The 5,688-nt window shown below is 44.3% G+C and overlaps 1 pseudogene; it reads left to right on the forward strand.

Moving 5' to 3' along the window:
- Positions 1 to 359: 359 nt before the first annotated feature.
- On the forward strand, positions 360 to 1,121 carry LOC122945399 (annotated as a pseudogene).
- The last annotated feature ends 4,567 nt before the right edge of the window (positions 1,122 to 5,688 follow it).

Consider the following 5,688-nt stretch of genomic DNA (forward strand, 5'->3'; position numbering starts at 1 on the left):
ACTTGATGCTGGCACATTAGGGGGCAGGGGGAGAGGATGGCACTATGATATTAGCACATGGGGGGCAAGAAATGGACATGAATCATGAGGGACAGAAATGTGAAATGATGGGGGGAGGCAAGAAATGGACATGAATCATGAGGGGCAGAAATGTGAAATGATGGGGGAAAAGGGGGGGCACTAAAATTTAGATTCGCTTGTGTTGACAAAAATCCTTGTACCGGCCCTGCAGAAGAACGTGACCATGCTGAAGCAGAGGCTCGTGAAAGAGAGACCAAAGTTCCTTGGCACGCTCTCTGGAAGAGGCCCTTAAAGTAAAGACTGAGTTAGAGAGGCTTAACAAACAGCTGCACACTGAAATGGAAGCATAGCTTGAAGATGAAAAGAAGCAACGTTCATTCGCTGTAGCAACTAGAAAGAAGCTTGAGATGGATCTAAGAGACTTAGAGGGACAAATTAACTCTGCAAACCAAAATAGAGAAGAAGCCATCAAACAACTGTGTAAGTTGCAAGCGCAAATGAAGGATTACCAGAGAGAGTTGGAAGTCACTAGAGCGTCCAGGGATGATATTTTAAGTCAGTCTAAAAGAAAATAAAAAGAAATGTAAAAGTCTGGAGGTGGAGATGATCCATATGCAGGAGGAGCTTGCTACGGCAGAGTGGGCCAAAAAGCATGCCCAACAGGGTTATACTGAACTGGCCAACAACAGACTGAGAAAGGCTACTCTCCAGATTGACCAGATGAATGCTGATCTGAAGGCCGAACGTAGTAATGCTCAGAAGAATGAGAATGCCCATCAGCAATTGGAGTGACAAAACAAGGAGTTAACAAAAGACTCTATTGAAACCAAATTCAAAGCATCCATCATGGCCTTGGAAGCAAGGATCGCGCAACTGGAGGAACAAAAGAAAGACAGGCTGCAAATAAACAAGTCCGTCACTCAGAGAAAAAGCTGAAGGACGTGCTAATGCAATTGGAAGATGAAAGGCGCAATGCTGAACAGTTAAAGCGCCAGGTAGAAGAGGCCAAGAAGTCTAAGCCAGGACCTGAAGGTAGGTCTGAAGATGGTGGCCCTGCAGTTCCAGCCGAGACGGAGAAGATGGAAGAAGTTTCTGCTTAAACAAGTTGAAAGGGCTGATGCGGATGCGCAGGCCAGGAGACAATATTACCTGTGCTTAAAGGTGAGTCAGGGAAAACCACTTTGTATTAGGAAGTGTATAGACAAGCAGGTGTTTATTATAAGCATTTATGTTTGTGTGGGTGCTGAAATGCCACAATAATGCACCAGTTTGGACATTAATTCCTGTTGTCTGCAAAGAAGTCTGTGACTGCAATCCCCTGAGAGAGAGCGATCCCTTACACTATGTAACACCAGCAACTTGGACAGCCTCTGCATTGTAATGCTGGGATTTCTACGCCAATGTCCTCCTCTGCCTCCTCATCCTCCATATTGCCCTCACCCTCCCTTCTAGGCACAGCTCACAGTGGTCCTCCATCATATCACCTATGCGAAACTAGGTGTTGTCATGTGGTTCTGCACCTGGTCAGCCTTTGTGAACTGAGCCACACCAGGTAGGAACTGCTTGATATCATCAATTAATAAATTAAACACTGGCTTCTCTCCAACTAGAGATAGGAACCATAGTTACTAATAATGGAAAGAACATTTTGTCTGAGCTGCGTCAGGGAGGACTGACCCATGCACCCTGCATGACTTAAATCTTCAATCTCGTTGTCATCCAATTCCTGAAGCCTTCCACTGAAATGCAAGAGCTGTTAAAAATGTCTGGGAAACTGTGCATGCACTTCATCCACTCTTACTGTGCAAAACACACCCTCCTTGAGCTGCAAAGGCAAAATGCTCTTCCCCCATCATCGCCTGATATGCAACACTTCCACCCGTTGGAACTTCATGCTCCATATGTTGGACCACCTATACGAGCAGAGAAAGGCGGTCAACGATTTCTTAATGCTGCAGACGGACAGGTCTACTCCCAATGACCACTCCCATCCGGGCCATCATCTCTTCAGACGTCTAAAGTCCGGCCGCAGGTATCAGGCCATCCCTGCAAGGACATAGAGGAGGCTGAACACTTTCTTCCTAACGGCCGTCAGACTGCTGAAATCATCACGCCCCATCTCCCGCCCATAATCCCTCCCTCGCCCCTAATGTGCCCATTGCTAACCCCCCCCCCCTTCCACCCCCTAGTTACTATGCCTGTACCTGTGCCTAACCCAATTCCGAGCACGATCGACTGTGTCGTTTTTGGCGAATAAAGCTGATTCTGATTCTGATTTTGGTGTAACTTTCACGTTAGCCAGTGGCAGCTCATGCTCAAGCTCTTTGACGGGGCCACTTTATTTGTGAGTCGGCAGACCTACAGGAAGAATTATGTCATTCCACTTCTTTACGTCCTGGAAGGAATGCAGAGAAATCTGATTACAGAGAACTTGCCTTTCCTCTCAAAATGTTGATAGACTAACCCTCATAAAGATGAATAGAATAGAACATTCTGTCACTAATAATCACACTGTAGTGTGCTGCCACACTGGAATATTCATCATAATTGGCTGATACTTCTGTCCATGTGCTGCTGCCACCATTCTGATGCTGCCACCCTCTGATGCCACCTGCCTGCTGCCTCTACTGCCATTCCTACAATGGGGCTTCTTTGCCTTCTGATATGTACATGTTATAATTTTACAAGGATATGCATGACACTGGGCCTTGCTATCACACTGCTGTTGTTGGGTTCTGCTACTACTGTGATCTGCCATCATCTTGTGCTGTATGCCCCTGCTGCTACCCCAACTCCTCACTCTGTCATGAGACCACTATTCTCACTGTTACTGCCACTGCTGCTGTCGCCCCCCTCCCTACTCTGTTTTTGGCTAACAAATACGGATCAAATACTGATGCAAAATACTGACCAAATAATGACTGTATGATAGAGGCCTTATGGATGCTTAAAATACAGGATACTTTTTTTGACTGATCAGTGGAACGGAAAAATAAACTGTGATGTGAGCCTTTCTGCCATTGTTGCTGCTACCACCATCCTCACTGAGTCATAGGGCAACTATTGTCACCGTTGCCATCACTGCTGCTGCTACTACCCTGTGTCATTGGGCCACTATTGTCACTGTTAATGTCACTGCTGCTGCTGCCTTCCTCCCCACTCTGTCATGGGGCCACTAGAAAAGAAAACAATAGCTGATCTTGGGGAGACCAGCTACAAAAAATACTGCAGAGCCTCCTTTAAGAGTCCCATCCTAGATCCAAAGTCGCTTCACTCACAACTTCAGATTAAGGCTTTTTTACAGATCTCCGTACAGCATTTAAATGTACAGCCTGCGATGAGGCGAAGCTAGTTATTCGCAAAGTCTCACAAGATTTTGTTGAATAACTTTAGTATTTGGTTTTTAAAGTAGAAAACCACTTTAATACGTGGATCCAGGTTCAGATCCATGTTTTAAAGTAGTTTTTAAAGTGCAAAGTTCCCTGGGAAGCAGTAATATGCAAAATAACCCAGTTATGGGTCTTTAACACAGTGAATGCCAGATATTCCTCCAGAGAAGGAAAACCAAGCAAAAGGGTGTCCCCATTTTAGAGATCACTAGCCCCACCATATTAAGCGGCTCCTATGTCAAGATCTTAACTATGTTACAAGCCTTAAGGATGTGACAAAGGAAAAAACTTTAGCCAGTTATCCATCCACAGACAGCTTTTTCAGGGTTTTGCCACTCATCAGTGTGGAGTAGGATTCTGGCCAACCAGAAGCAAAGACTAGGAGACTACTCAAACAAAACAATAGCAGATCTTGAGGAGACCAGCTGCAAAAAAATACTGCAGTGCCTCATTTAAGAGTGTCAACCCAGCAATCCAAACTGCAAAGCTCCCAGGGAAACAGTAACATGCAAAAAAAGCTCCAGTTATGGGTCTTAACACAGTGAAAGCCATCCATATCTATCCAGGGAGGGAAATGCAAGCAAAGGGGTCACTACTGTCACTGCTACTGCCACTGCTGCTGCCACCCTCCCTAAGGCCACTACTTGAATCTTGGTGCACTGAACAGTTAATTCCACGGCGATCAATTAGACCTGATGGTAACATTTACTTGTAATACTGACGCACATTAAATCTACAGCTAACAGAAGGGATTATCTATGAATCTTGGTGCACTATACACTGATATACACTGTGATACACTCTCCCTGCTGTCTTCCTGCACTCACCTTGCAGTTTAAGTTCCAAGCCTACACACTGAAATTGGGCCACTAAGTGGGAAGAATATGATTAAGCACAATGGGTTGGGTATATCAGATTTATAGAGATTTGTGACAAATTAAATTGGATTGAATAGATTTTCTTGCCGAACTTTGGTGAAGCTGCCAAATCAAATTTATCAAAACTTCACTCATCTATAATTTAAAAAATAAGATGCTCCAGCATTAATTTCTCATGGTTAATGACCAGTTTTCATTAAAACACATATTAGGAGAGCTGACAAGTCCTTTTTAAGTGCCTACAGTGACATTATTCCTGCCCTATATGCTTAGTGCATAGTGGGATGTAGCAGTGGACACAGTAACAAGTTGGTAGATCTGGCAGGGAGCCTGTGGTCCCAAGGCTATAAATGTTAGTGACCTTGTCCACAGGGACAATACCTGAGGCACGGTATAAAGCAGTGCCTGACCAGCATGCAGTGAAGGGAAGGACAGGACAAGTTTCTTCAGAGCACTCTCTGTTTGTCCAGGGATTTCCACCAGATGGTGGTTGATGTGCCCTTGGTGGAATGGGTTATTAGGTGCCTTGGCAGCGGAGTCCCTGGTAAGTTCTCACAATAAGGAGACCTGTTCTCTTAACAAATTCCCAGTACTTTACTGAAGCTGACCCAAAGGTCATCAATGTGTGCAAAAGTTATTTACAGCAAGGCAGCTTCTACAATGGCTCAGGTTAGTTCCCAAAAGTTGCATAGGGGAAGTTTTCCTCTATAACAATTTATCTTTTGTTTCTCCAGGCTGGCGAAATGTACTATCTCTATTGTACTATATAGTTATATGCTTCTGTATCCTCTCTAGGAATACTATCTCCTGACAGGTGGCCTTTCTATCTTTCTAGTTTTGGTGGGTAGCTGGTAGCTTAGAATCTCTCCACCTAATGCAAAGGAGATTATAGCCTGATAAACGACAATTACCTTTCTTTGCCAATATTCTCCCTCCCTCTGGAATGCCTGGATCTTCTGTAATCTTTCCCTTCTATGGGCTGGTACAAGTAACTAACTCTGGAGTTGTTATAACTCTACAAAATGGCTGCTGAGGTGCAGCTTTTTACTCAGACATTTAAGCCTTGTACCGGGGTGGGCTACCCAGGATACAGCGAAGTCAAAGACAAGAAAAGTGACACTGACACCAGCTTTATATGCAAGAACAGAAACTTTACTTTAACAATAGTAATAACATAGTAATAACACAACAATATAAGTATATATGTTCCAAAATCTCACAGACATACACACTCTCCTTCTTCTTCTGTCGGAGCAGGGCAGAGTCAGCCCTGGGACGTTTGTTAGAATCTCTCCCTCCCTGTGAAACACAATCACAATATTAAGCAGTGTGTTTCAGGACATTGCAAATGAATGACCCTTATAGGTTCACCACTAAGCTGTAAAGATTGACTAGCTTTC

This window comes from Bufo gargarizans, chromosome 8 (assembly GCF_014858855.1).
Source record: "Bufo gargarizans isolate SCDJY-AF-19 chromosome 8, ASM1485885v1, whole genome shotgun sequence".
In the NCBI taxonomy this organism is placed as follows: domain Eukaryota; kingdom Metazoa; phylum Chordata; class Amphibia; order Anura; family Bufonidae; genus Bufo; species Bufo gargarizans.